Source organism: Aphelocoma coerulescens, unplaced genomic scaffold (assembly GCF_041296385.1).
Source record: "Aphelocoma coerulescens isolate FSJ_1873_10779 unplaced genomic scaffold, UR_Acoe_1.0 HiC_scaffold_56, whole genome shotgun sequence".
NCBI lineage: Eukaryota > Metazoa > Chordata > Aves > Passeriformes > Corvidae > Aphelocoma > Aphelocoma coerulescens.
The window spans coordinates 2,272,631-2,285,559 of record NW_027183905.1 but is presented as its reverse complement, the minus strand read 5'-3'; the positions used below and the strand labels follow the sequence as shown (position 1 = coordinate 2,285,559).

General features: G+C 56.9%; 1 protein-coding gene across 1 annotated transcript in view; it reads right to left on the bottom strand.

The window, feature by feature from the left end:
- Positions 1 to 12,929, bottom strand: part of LOC138101927 (uncharacterized) — a 958,962-nt gene that overhangs the window by 542,402 nt on the left and 403,631 nt on the right.

Below are 12,929 nucleotides of genomic sequence, written 5' to 3'. Positions count from 1 at the left end.
GATCAAGGCATTCCTTTATTCTGGCCAGGATGTGCAACAGAAATCATTTCATGCACACAGAGCCCGGGTATGCAGAGAAAATCATCCCATGGCACACGAGTTTTACTCGAATTTTCCTCAACTTGATGCAGTCTAAACCCATCGAAATCCGTAGGTTTAATGTTCATTGGTTCCAAGTTGGGTAGTTCTTAGTATTTGGTTTCCTGTTGGCCCCGGATTGCTTGGCCTCTGATGTTCATTAGGTCCACACTCCTTGATTTCCTTCTCAGCCTTTTCCAGAGCAGGGGTCTCCAGCTGTGCCGGGGGCAGTGTCTGGGGTAGCTGTTCCTTGATGTTTGCGGATGGGCGTTGATGTTCTGTTGATGGGCGTTATCTTTTTGGTATCTTTTGGGCTATTCCCAGTCTGTTGAGATGTTAAGCTCATCGCTGTTGAGTGGTGTAACATCCCTTAAGAAACACTTTAAAATTCCTTTCGCCAAGACAGAGGCAAACCAAGCCTGAGTAGAGAAATAAAATTTTAAAACAATTCTGAACTTGGTCTATTTTCCAGCAATCGAATCCCGCCCAGCCCAGAGTGTGAGTGTAACTGAGAGCCAGAGTGGAATTCTCCCGCTGTCTCCCGCAGCAGCTGTGGCGAGTGCAGGCACAGAAAGCTCTGAAGCTCGCCCGGTGCCAGCGAGGATTGGCCCCCAGTGCCTGGAGATGCCAGAGGAGGTGCCCAGCCAGACAATTTCAGCAGAGGATCTGTGGGCAGCCCCCGGGGCTTGCCCCGCTGTGGAGCCCTGGCTGCTGCTGCGGCCCCTTCTGTGCAGGGGCAGTGGCGGCCTGGCCTGCTCCTCCTGCAGCCGGGGAGTGCAAATCCGCGGGGCTTCCGAGAGCTTGAGGCGAGGCTGAGGGGTCCCCCCGTGTTCAGCTGTGCTGGCGGCTGTTTCTGTGCTCGGGGACACTTGGAATGGGCCACGCCCTTGGCCACCAGTGGTGCTTCTTTGCACTCCTCAGGCAGGACCCGATGTCCTGGTTGGATGCTGTGGGCAGCAAAGTCCCAAGGCAGGGTCTGTGCCGGCTGAGCTTCCTGTGGAAGAGATTTCACAAGAGACAGGATTCTGGCCACAGACTGCTTGAAACAGACATCCCTTATCTCCACCCCCCACTAGGTCGGGAATTCGCAGGGTGAGGAATTGCAAACATAGTTCCAGGGGTGATAATTGAATATCTGCCCTGGGTCTGGCTCTTCTTCTTGCCAAAGCCAATGGCAGCAGCCGTACCCGTGGCATCTTGGTTTCTCTCAGCAGCTTCAGAAGGTGTTTCTTTATTTCCCCATTCATTGTTTCTACCCGACCCGAACTCTGGGGGTGCCAGGGCGTTTGGAGGTCCCACTGTGTTTCTAAAGCAGCCAGAACAGCCTGAAGGATCTTTCCTGTAAAATGAGTTCCCATGTCTGAGTCCATTGCTTCCACAATCCCATCTCTTGGAATTGTTTGTTCCAAACATGCCTTAAGAACTGATGCAGGGATTGCTGAAGCAGTTGGAAATGCTTCTGCCCCGCTGTGAGCTGCCATGCTGTTAGCAGAAGATATTGAAGCCTTCCTGCTCAGGGCATTTCAGTGCCAGGCTCTTCCAGGCACCCCCAGCTCGGCCCTTTGAGCTGAGCATGCGGGCGCTGAGCTGCGCTTTGTCTCCTTCCCTTTCCTTAAGAGCAGCGTGTCTTGTCACTCTTTTCCCTTCTGCTGCCCTTGCAGACCCATCCCTAAACACCTTTTCTCCCTCAGGCCAGGGAATGTCTGGTAAATCTCTCCTAGGCCGGCTCTGGAGCTCTGTCACTTGACTGCAGCCATGGGTTTCTTGCCAGCCCCGTGTCCAGGGCCGTTCAAACAGGAGGCTGGGTTCAACCCTTGCCCTGTCCTCAACTCTGAACCCTCCTGTTCCATCCAACAAGTTTCATTCTGTAAGAACCTAGCGCTGCTCATCCATTTAGAGGCTCCTTTGGTTAACAAAGCTTTACCTTGATGCCAGGCTTGAACAGAGATTCTGCTGCTGTCAGTTTTCAGGCCTCAGTTCCCATTAAAGCCGGGGCTGCACAATTCTGCAGACAATGAGGCCACTCTCTGGCCACTGGGTGAAACATTTGAGCCCAGGAATTCCTTTGGCATGGCCCTGATTAACATCCACATGCAATTCAAATGGTTTTTCCCTGTCTGGGAGGGCCAGGGCAGGAGGCTCAGTTAATCTGTTTTTGAAGCCTTGAAAATTGTGCTTTCCTTCTGGTGTCCATGATGGGGTTTCTTGCCTGGCAGGAGAGGAGAGTTGTAGGGAGAGATGCCTGGCTCCAGAAGCGCTGCTTTTAGCAGGGACTCAGTAAGAGGCTGTAACCCCTTCCTTGCCCCCCTTGGAACAGGGTATTGCTTTTAGACACCACTTGTCCTGGATGCTTCAGAGGAATTTGGAGAGGCTCCATATCTGATTTTCCCTATTTCCCTGGGGCTGCCCACACTTCTGGGTCCCCTTCAGCAAAGGCCTTCGCAGACATTTGACAGCAAGGTACAGCAGCATTAGCCTCTGTATCTCCTTTGACAATATGAGTTTGCATTCCCATTTAGCCAGTAAATTACAATCACAATGAGGAACAAACAGAAATTGATGCATTTCAAACCCATCCCCCACATCTACTAATAGTGGTTGAATAAAACACCCCTGCTCATCTTTCCCACTTATTCCCTGAATAATCAAGGAACTTCTTGACAATTTCCCCCCTTAGGTGTCAGATTCGGAGTGGATCGAGAGGCCCCTGTGTCCATCAGGAGCGGCCTCGTCTCGATCCAGACGTGCCCTGAATGTTCTCAAGGGCTCTGGTGCGGTGGGTCCCTGGTCTGCTGGGAGCTCTGCCAGCCCTGACAATCCATGTCCATGTGGGGTGGACTTGCTGGTGCTGAGGGTGCTGCTGTCTGTGCTTGCAGTGTCCTTCTGGCCTGCAGATGGACCCCTGATTCCTTGCCAGGGGCTGTTTGGGTGGGCTCTGCCGTGCCGAGGAGGGCAATGCCTGTGCCAGGTGCTTGTGGCCGCCGCCGTCCCCTGGGTGCTGGGGCCCCCTTGGGCCCTGCGGTTCATCCCTGGGGGGCTGTAGAAACTCTGCCATGGCCTTTGCCTTCACCTTGGCCTTTTGCTCATCCCTTCTTGCATTCCCCTGCTGAGCCTTTCTGGCCAAGTGCTGCAGGGGCTTCTTGTGCCTCTCCTGCAGCCCCCTCAGTGCCTGTGGGTGCTCATCCTCTGACAGCTGCTGAGCTTTCTGCAAAATCATTCATTTCTCCAGTGACCCAAACAAGATCGTTGAAAGTAAATCCTGATCCTTCCACATCCCGCAGCCTCCTGGGGGCCGGGGGCCACTGCCGGCCCTGCCCGGGGGTGTTGGGGTCAGGCAGTGCCCGGCGCTGAGCCCCGGCTGCCCCACAGCCCCGGCCCGGCCCCGCAGCTCCCCACAGGCCCCCAGCCCGTGCTGCTCTGTCCTGCTGCTCCCCACCACAGAGAAACACCCTGAAATCCTGAGCTTCTTTTTCTTTCCTGTCCTGGAAAGCAGGAATGCAAAGGAGGTGGAGCTGGCTGTGAGGATAAGAGGGTTTTGGCCCTTTTGGAGGATAAGATTGGGGAAGGTGCTGGAAAACATTCCAATTCTCAGTATTTTTCTCTTCCTCCTCTTTTCCATCTTCCTTTTCCTTTCTTACCACATAGGTTCCTCCTGCTGCTGTTTGCCTTAACCATATTCCTGCACACTCCCTTCAAGCAATCCCTTCCCAGCACACCAACACCATCCGTCCGCTGTTGCTGAGACCCCTTCTCGACTTCCCTTTTTACCCCTGCTGGGTGTCCATGTCCTTAATTAGCTCTGGGAGAATGTGCAAACTGCCTTTTGATTAGGAAACGATGTCCATGGTTCTGTTCAGGCTTTGTTGTTGTTCTGGAAGTAGAGGAATTGAGCAGGAGCTTGGCTGAGCAGCAGTGTGTGTCAGTCAGTGCCATTTTGTGGAGCTGCTGGTTTGTGCTGTCACTTGCTTGTGTGCAAGTGCGTGTGGCTGTGTCCGAGCAGATTCAGAGCATGTGTTTGTAAGGAGGCGTTGGTGTTGTTGGTTCGCTGGGGGTGCCCGGTTTTCGGGACATCCCCCCTGGAGCAGGGTGTCCCCCCTTGGTGCAGGCGCGGCCCTCAGGCAGCGCTCAGCCAATCAGAAGGCGCGGCACTGGTGACTCAGCAGTTGCCAGGCAGAGCCGCAGCGCCCGGCGCTCCCCAGCTGGAGCCCACGTGTGGCCCGGCCTTGGCGCCCCCCGCCAGGGGAATTTGGGGAGGTGGGAGGGGGGGAGCGCCAAGGCCGGGCCGGGCCGTGCTGTGCTGGCAGAAGTGGCTGCGGCGGGGGCCGAGTGCGGGCAGGAGCGGCCGAGAGCCCAGCGCTGCCCCAGCCCGAGCTGCCGCAGCTGCATCGCTGCTCGTGCTGTGCGATCCGAGAGCTCTGGGGGGCAGAGCGAGCCAGGGCTGGGTGCTGGGCCTGGGGGGAGCAGGAGAAAGGCTGGAGGAGCAGGGCTGGAGACCAGAATGGTGAAACGATGCCCGTGGGAGCAGCAGGTGGGATTCTGCAGGAGAAGGAGTAGTGTGAGGAAGAGTAGGGACACAGGAGGAGGAGGAGGAGGAGGAGCAGGAAGAGGAGGCACCCCAAGGTTCCAGCACTCGCTGTATCTGCAGCCTCCCCCCAGCCCCAGGAGCGTTGCCTCCCTCATCCAGCAGGTGAGCAGGGAGGGGGATCCATGATTTTCCCGTGGGTGAATCTTGGTGTTTCTGAGGTTTCTTGGGCTCCATGTTGGTGCTTTGGCTTTTTTTCAGGGGCTGGATGTTTATATTTTGGATGAGGGTTTAGCTGAATCTTGATGTTTTGGGTGTTTTTTGTCTATGTCTTGATGTTTGTGGGACTTTTGGTCTGAATCTTGGTGTTTTGTAGGTTTTTACAGACACAAAATACTTGGTGATGGACTTGGGCAGAAGGAATCCGCAGCCTGAGGCGCTCACCTCTTGTTTTTCCCCTCAACCCAGAATTTGTCATTCCGAAGGTGTGGACGATGGAGGAGGAGGAAAAGCCCCGGAGATGCTGCACGAGGAGGGGCTGCAAACGCAGCCTAGAGAGATCGAAGGAGGAAAGAGCCCCCCTGTGCCGGGAAGGCGGTCGGAGATCCAGGGGGAGGTCGGAGCTGGGGGAGAAACCTCAGGGTGGGGAGAAGCCCCACAAGTGCTTGGAATGTGGGAAGGGCTTCAGGTGGAGCTCCAGCCTGAGACACCACCAGCGCATCCACACCGGGGAGAGGCCCTATGAATGTGGGGAATGCGGGAAGAGCTTCAGCCGGAGCTCCAGCATGATGCAGCACCGAAGGATCCACACTGGGGAGAGGCCCTACAAGTGTGGGGAATGTGGGAAGGGCTTCATCAACAGCTCCCAGCTGATCCAGCACCAGGTGATCCACACCGGGGAGCAGCCCTATGAGTGCTTGCAGTGTGGGAAGAGATTCTGGTGGAGCTCCAGCCTGAGGGCACACCAGCGCATCCACACTGGGGAGAGGCCCTACGAGTGTTCTGAGTGTGGGAAGAGGTTTCCGAGGAGCTCCCAGCTTCTCCTACATCAGCGCATTCACACGGATGAGAGGCCCTTCCGCTGCCCTGACTGTGGGAAGGGCTTCAATCAAAACTCCCACCTCACCCTCCACCGGCGCATCCACACTGGGGAGAGGCCCTACGAGTGTCCCCAGTGTGGGAAGAGCTTCTCCAGCAGCTCTCACTTGACCCAACACCAACGGAGGCACCGCTAAGGGAAGCCCTGCGAGTGCCCCGAGTGCGGGAAGAGCTTCGTGCGCTGCTCCAGCTCCATCCCCCGTGGGAGGATCGGCGTTGGATGATCCCCAGTGACCCCCGTGGGGCAGAGCCCTGGTGACCCCCGTTCCGGGTGATCCCCGCTGGGTGGGGGGAAGGTGTTGGAGAGATTTCTTTGCCTTCTCCTTGTGCTGCTGGGATTTGGTTGGGAATAAATTCCCTCCCTGTGCCCAGGCTGGCTCTGTTGTGCCCGTGCTGGTGCTCGGGGTGGGATCTCTCCCGGTCCTTCTCTCAGCTCCTGGGCCTTTCCTTGTATTTCCTGTTGAAACATAGAGGAAACAAAGATTTTAGTCATAGGCTTGGGATTTCAGTTGGAGGCTTGGGCCCAGTGAGGGTTAATCAAAATAGTTAGGAGAGCTGGACTTGAAACAGAGTTTTAGATGTTAGTAACTGATTACCAAATAACTGATGATCTGTCATTTGCATGTTTGTTTAGCTGTGCCTAGAATAAGGAGCAGAAACATTGATAAGTTGGTGTATAGAATAAAAACAATCACCAATTTCTTCCCTTTGTGGGAGCCCATCCAAAAGTCATGCAAGAGGAAACTTACAGGTCACTAAAGTAATTAGAATAGTTAAAACTCAGAGAAGCAAAAAGGTCAAAATGAGGAAGATGAGTTACCTCATCTTTGGGACCACTGACCCAATTCAAGACCACCGACTCAATTCAGGACACACACTACGCATGCTTAATGACATTTAAGCTCATTTCCATACGAAGCGGAGAATGGGAGGTGTTAATGTTATGAATATACATTTGTATTTTGGATATTCATAATATTTGGAAATAAAAGGTATCATGTTTGCTTGTACTGGGGCCTGCATCTTAGGGAGCTATGCCACGCAGTGCCTGGCGCCACATAAAACATAAACTTTCTAACTTTAAACTGTTAGAGAGTTTTTGTCCATCTCAGGTGGATATTGATATTAGATCAATATTCATATTTTGGTAAATCACCGTCCCTGTGCAGTAGTTAGGTGTTTCCCAGCATCCAGGCAGGGGCAGCCCAGCCCCGGGGGTTGTGAGGGGCTTGTGGGGGTCCCCCGTTTACGGGACATCCCCGCTGGAGGAGGGTGTCCCCCTTACTGCAGCCCCAGCCCTCAGGCAGAGCTCAGCCAAGCAGAGAACGCCCTCAGCTGGGGCCTCGTTTTTGGCACAGCTGAGCCCCTGGACATCTCCATCCCCATTTTGGGGTGCAGCTGAGCTCCTGGATACCTGGCTTCCCAGTTTTGGGGCTCTACTGGGCTTGCACAGCCTGGTTTTGGTAGCGGGGTTGGTTCAGAGGTGATGTAGGGGATTGATCCTGAGTTGATGGACAGTCTTTTAGACTAATGACGCTTCTCACAATTTACACATTTAAACCACACGGAAACGCGGGAATTCCTTTTGTTCCAGCTCTCCTGCCGGAAGGTGGGGGGGCCTTGGAGGCTCCGGGCCCCGCCGGGTCAGGGCCCCTGCACCCCCTCCTTTCCCAACGCCGCAGCACAGACCCCGTGTCACTGCTGGGGGGGAACTGTCCCAGAGCCGCAGGCAGCTAAAGCCAGCCATGGAGTGCCACACAGCTAAACCCATCCGGCGCGGCTCCCTGGCACCGGCGGGTCCCTCTCCTCTCCACGCGGGGCCGGCGGAGCCAGCGGGAGCCGGCGGAGCCTCCTGTCTGCAGCCAGCACACTCCGCGCTGAACTGAAGAGGACACCACGCAGCCAGCAGCACAAAGGGAGCCAGGCTTTCTCCACCGTAGAGCCCGAACAAGAACACTCTTCAACGTGGCGGCTTCGGAGTCAGAGAGAAGAGAAAGTGAGTCCTGTGGGACGGAGCTGGAAATGGCGACGGGAGAAAAGAGGGCGGGGCCGCGATTCTCGCGCGCAGCTTAAAAAACTTAAGAAACTGTAATATCACAAACTGTTTGTCTCTTTGATCCATTTGGAGTACATGGAGGGATGGAAAGTTCACCCGTGGCCCATGAAAATTATGAAAAGTGCCTGTGCCAGGCTATATAGAAGTATTGAGAGGCTTTTAGAGACTTCCTGTCACAAAAAAAAAAAAAAAAAAACAAACAACCCTTTGTGTTCAGGCCAAAGTAATTCATCCTTACAAAGACTAATAACCCCATGTGATGGCCCATGTCTGGCAGTGTGAAGGAACGGTGAGATTTTTCAGGGCAGAGATGTTTTACACCACAGCAGATTGTTTCTTCCCGGGTGGGTCTGCTGTTGGTGGCACTTTGGGAACCACGTGATGCAGAAGAAAACCCTTTTTTCCTTAAGCATAACAAAGAGACTCTTCAAGAACTGCAACACTGACTAAAATCCCATGTTCTGCTTCCTTTGTGCGAGTTGGGTAAAAGGAGGGAAGTGCTGGAAGAGAGGGAAGGTTTGCTTGAATTTCTTGTTACTTCTTTTTACTTTTAATTCTGTTGGTAATAAACTTTTTCTTTGTACAGCAACTGTTTAAGTTTGAACCTGTTTTGCCTCGCAGCTCTCTAGTTTTCCTCAATATTTTCTTATTTCCCCTTATGAAAAAAAGGAGATTTTGTGTGCTTGACGCTCAGCTGCGTCAAACCACGACAGGCAGAGCCCTGGTGCCCCCCGTCTGAGTGATCCATGTTTGGATCCAGTGTCCTGGGTTTGCATGGCCAGGCTTTGGAAATAGGGGGCCTCCAGGGGTGGCTTCCTTGAGCAGCTTCCAGAAGCTTCCCCCGTGTCCGGCTCCTGTTCCGCCCCGCCCCTGAAGGCGAGGGTAACCCAGGGTCTGGTTCATGGCTCCCCTGGGGCAGATTAGAGTGAAACAACAGTGAAAGATCTGTGTTTATAAATATATCTCTGTAGGGTTTATTTCAGAGCAGTTTGGTTGCTGTGTGAAGGGGGTTTGGAGCCCTTTTGGTTACCACCTCCAGTAATATTAAAAGCATAAAAGTAACACTTAGGAAACGTGTAAGGGCAAAGAAAGTAGGAGAGTAGAAGGATACACAGTCAGCAGCCCTGGATCAGCAACAAAACTTTTGGTTTTGGTTGTTCCAATGTCGCTGTCCTTGGTGTCAGTGATGGTCCCAGGCTGGATCCCGTGGGGGCTGGGGAAGCCCCGGAAACTCCAAGTTCGGTGGGTTAATACAGGTTCAGGTTTGGGTGAACAGCCAGGTACCTCCCCCGGGGGAGTTTTGCAGTGTCCGATGTCACACTGTGGATCCCGGGGCACTTTGGGGGCTCTGATGGTTTATGGCCCCTTCTAAGACATGGCCCTGCCCCTCCCGGCAGCGCAGCTGAGCCAGGCATGGCCCATGCGAAGGGATGGCAACCTCCAGGCCTCCGTGTGCATGTCCCGGGCCTGGCCCGGGCGGGTTCCCAGAGCTGGGCCAGTTGTGTAAGGGAGGGCGCTGCCCTGCTCCAAAGCCCTGTCCCACCTGGCCGGATCTGCTTCCCATCGGCCTCTGCCCTTCCCTGGCTCCAGGCCCGGCTCGGCCCCTCCGGGCTGGGTGTTCCCCCCCTGTGCCCCCGGGCGCTCCCTGTGCCCACGGCCAGCAAAGGCCCCGCTGCTGCTGCCGGTGGCCAATGGTTTGAGCCACTAACCCGGAACATTTCAGTCCCTCACAGCTCTGCACCCCAAAAGCCGAGAGGGATCGAAGGCGCCTCAAAGCGACTCCATCCCACTGCAAACGGCTCAATTCCACCTCAAAGCAACTCCATCCCACCTCCAAATTTTGGGGTATCCCCTGTGCCCAAACTGCTCCCAGTTGTAGATGTTCCTGTCCATGAACTTCACCCAGTTGTTGTCATCAAGGAAGTGCCAGTGGGCTTTTCCCCAGGAATGGAACACACCTGTGTGGGAGACAGGTCAGGGGGTGCCCCCCTCCAGCAGCCCCCAGCACCCCACAGCAGGTTGGGAGCTCAAGGGACCCCTCTGGACACCCCTTTCCCACCCCTCTCTGCCCCACAGCCGCCTCAGCACCAGCTGCTGGGTGGGGAGGAACCCCCCATGAGACCCCCAGGGAGGGACAGGGGTTTGGGGACCACCCCAGTGAGGTTCTGCCCCCCCGAGAGCCCCAGGGAACAGCTCAAGAGATCAAGTGATGGGGAAATGAAGGGACTCTCATGGGAAGCCCTTTCCCGCTGTGCCCCTATCCCTTATCCCCCTCTCAGACACCTTTCCCATCGTCCCCCCACCCCTCCCCACCCCACCCCCCCGCCTGCAGCCGGGGGCTCCCAGCACCCAGAGTGGGGTGACACGGGGGGGACACACGGGGGTCCCCATTCCCGATCCATCCTGGGGCCGGTTTTGCCCCCCCAATCTCGGCCCCCCCCTGGGGTTCCCCAGAGTCCCTCCCCAGTGCCCCCCAATAAACGGGACCAGCCCGAACTGGGAAGCTTTACTGGGAACACTGGGAGCAGCCGGGCAGGGGCAGAGTGACAGCGGGGCTGGGGGGACACACGATCCCCCAAAATCATCGCGGGGATGGAGCGGGGGGTCCCGGCCGGGCCCGAGGCCACAGGGAGGGGCTGCGGCCGCCGGCGGCTCAGGAGCTCTGTGGGCAGAGCAAAGGGGGTGACACCGGGCTGGGGGTCCCGGGGGGGCACACACGCTCTGGGGGAGGGGGGATGCGATCCCCGGGATCCCCCATCACCTTCTCGAGCAAGTGAAAGCCGAGTCCCAGCGCCAGGAAGATGAAGCCCAACACGAAGTCCCCAATCCCCATCAGAATCTTGCTTCGGACAGTGTCCGCTGGCATCTGTGGGGGTCCACAGGGGTCAGGACCTCTCCAAAAAGCCCCCAGAGAGCCAACAGGACCCCCTAACCCCTCTTTTTTTCGTCCACGATCTGTCCAGAACGCCGTTAAACCTTCCAGCACATGCCAAACCCACTCTCATCCCCTCCAGGACTCCACAAACCCCATCCCAGTTGCTCCCTGCCTTCCGAGGATCCCCCAAACCCTCTCCCAGCCCCTTTGCCAAGGCTAAAAATCAAGGGGGGCTCTTGATGGAATGCCCAACACCGAAAAACAGGACAAGAGATCGGCCTAGAAGCACAGATAGCTTTGGGTTGGGGTGTTCTGAGAGAAGTGAGCTGCCCTCGTGAGAGGGGAGTGGACTGAGAGCACTGGGGAGGCACTGGGAGGGCACTGGGAGCGACTGGGAATGGAGCGCGCGGCACTGGGAGGCCGAGTCCAGCACGGGGCACTCGGCGCTGCGGCTCTGCCTGGCAACTGATGAGTCATCAGAGAGACGCGCTCTGATTGGCTGAGGGGCGTCAGCGCCACGCAGGGCTGGGATGGACACGCGCGGGGGCACTGGGAGAGACTGGGATGGACTGGGATGGACTGGGAAAGACTGGGAGAGCTCAGGGGAAGCTGGAAGGACAAGAGGCCCCGGGGATGGGCACCAGGGGGGCTGAGGGGCTCCAGGCTCATCCCCAGGGCAGGGCCCGAGGGGACTCGCTCTGCCCGACGTTCTGCACCTCTGCGGGCCGCGAGCAACGGGGCAACGATGTCGCGGTGGTGCCGGCAGAGCCTGTCCGCCAGAGCCCGTTTGTACCCCAGTCTGGCTGGATGGCTGTTCCAGCACTGCGCCTGTTTCTCCCCACACGGGCTGTCCCCCACAAACAGCCCCACATCGCTGGCGAGTGCAGTTGCTGCTCCCGCTGTCAGATGCTCCTCTGCACCAACCGCACCCGCTCGGTGCCCTTAATGAAGTGACACTCGGACTTCATCATCCCCTGGAACACCCCTGTGTGTGCGGGACACAGCTCAGGGGGTGCCCCCCTGCAGCCCCCAGCACGCCCAGAGCTCCGGGAGCCACCCCGGATCCCCGCTCCGCACCCCCTGTGCCCCACGGCCGCCACGGGACCCTCCTGCCCATGCTCTGACTTCCTCTTTTCCACCCTTCTCCCTATTTCACATCCCCTCACCCACCATTTCCAGCTGCTCCCCAGAGGAGTTTTGGAGTCCCATTCCCCCCTTTTCACCCTTTCCACCCTTTTCCCCCACAATCCCCCAATCCCCAGCCCACTCCCGCTCAGTTTTCGGGTCCCATCCTCCACTTTTCCCCACTTTCCCAGCCCCTCCCACCCGTTTCTCCCCCACTCTTCAGCCCCCTCCTGCTCTTCCTTTGAGGGTCCCCTCCACCTCTCACTCATTTTAGGGGTCCCATCACCCCTTTTTCCCCTTCTCCCCCCCTGTCCCATCGGGTCCTGCCCCCCCCGCTCACCTGAGAGCTCCACGCCCGCAGTCGGGGGGGCTCCCAGCACCACCAGTGCCACCAGTACGGCCCCAGCTGCCGCCACTCACCCCATGGCCAGCGCTGGCCACGATTTTGATTGGCTGAGGGGCTTTAGGGATGCTGCAACCTCGCAGTGGGGTTTTTTGGAGGGGGAACCTCGGGGTGTGGGGCAGGTGGGAGCTCAGTTGTGCCCAGAAATGTGTCCCCAGGGACGCAGGATCTCAGGGGTGCCCATGGCCTGGGGTGATGCTGGCCCGGTGCCAGGCACCCACCAAAGCCACTCTATCCCTGCCCCCCGCAGCTCCACAGGGGAGAGAAAATGGAACCGAGGGTTCCTGGGTGGGGACAAGGACCGGGAGAGATCCCTCAGCAAACACTGGCACGGGTACAACAGGCTCTAATTAGAGATATTCATTAAATTGATGACACCAAAATAATAACAGCAGGAGAATGAGAAGGAAAAGACGACCCTTAAAACAGCCTCCCCCCACCCCTCCCTCCTTCCCAGGGGCTGTGGGGGCATCTCTGCATCCGGCACCTCCATCTTTGGAGCTGCCAGGGATTGGCTCTGCCAGACATGGAGAAAGCTTCCAGATCCTTCTCTCAGAAGACACCTCTGAGCCAACCCCGCTACCAAAAACCAGGCTGTGCAAGCCCAGTAGAGCCCCAAAACTGGGGACCCAGATATCCAGGAGCTCAACTGCACTCCAAAAGGGGGAGGGAGATATCCAGGGGCTCAGCTTTGCCCAAAAACGAGGCCCCAGCTGAGGGCGTTCTCTGCTTGGTTGAGCGCTGCCTGAGGGCTGGGGCTGCAGCAAGGGGG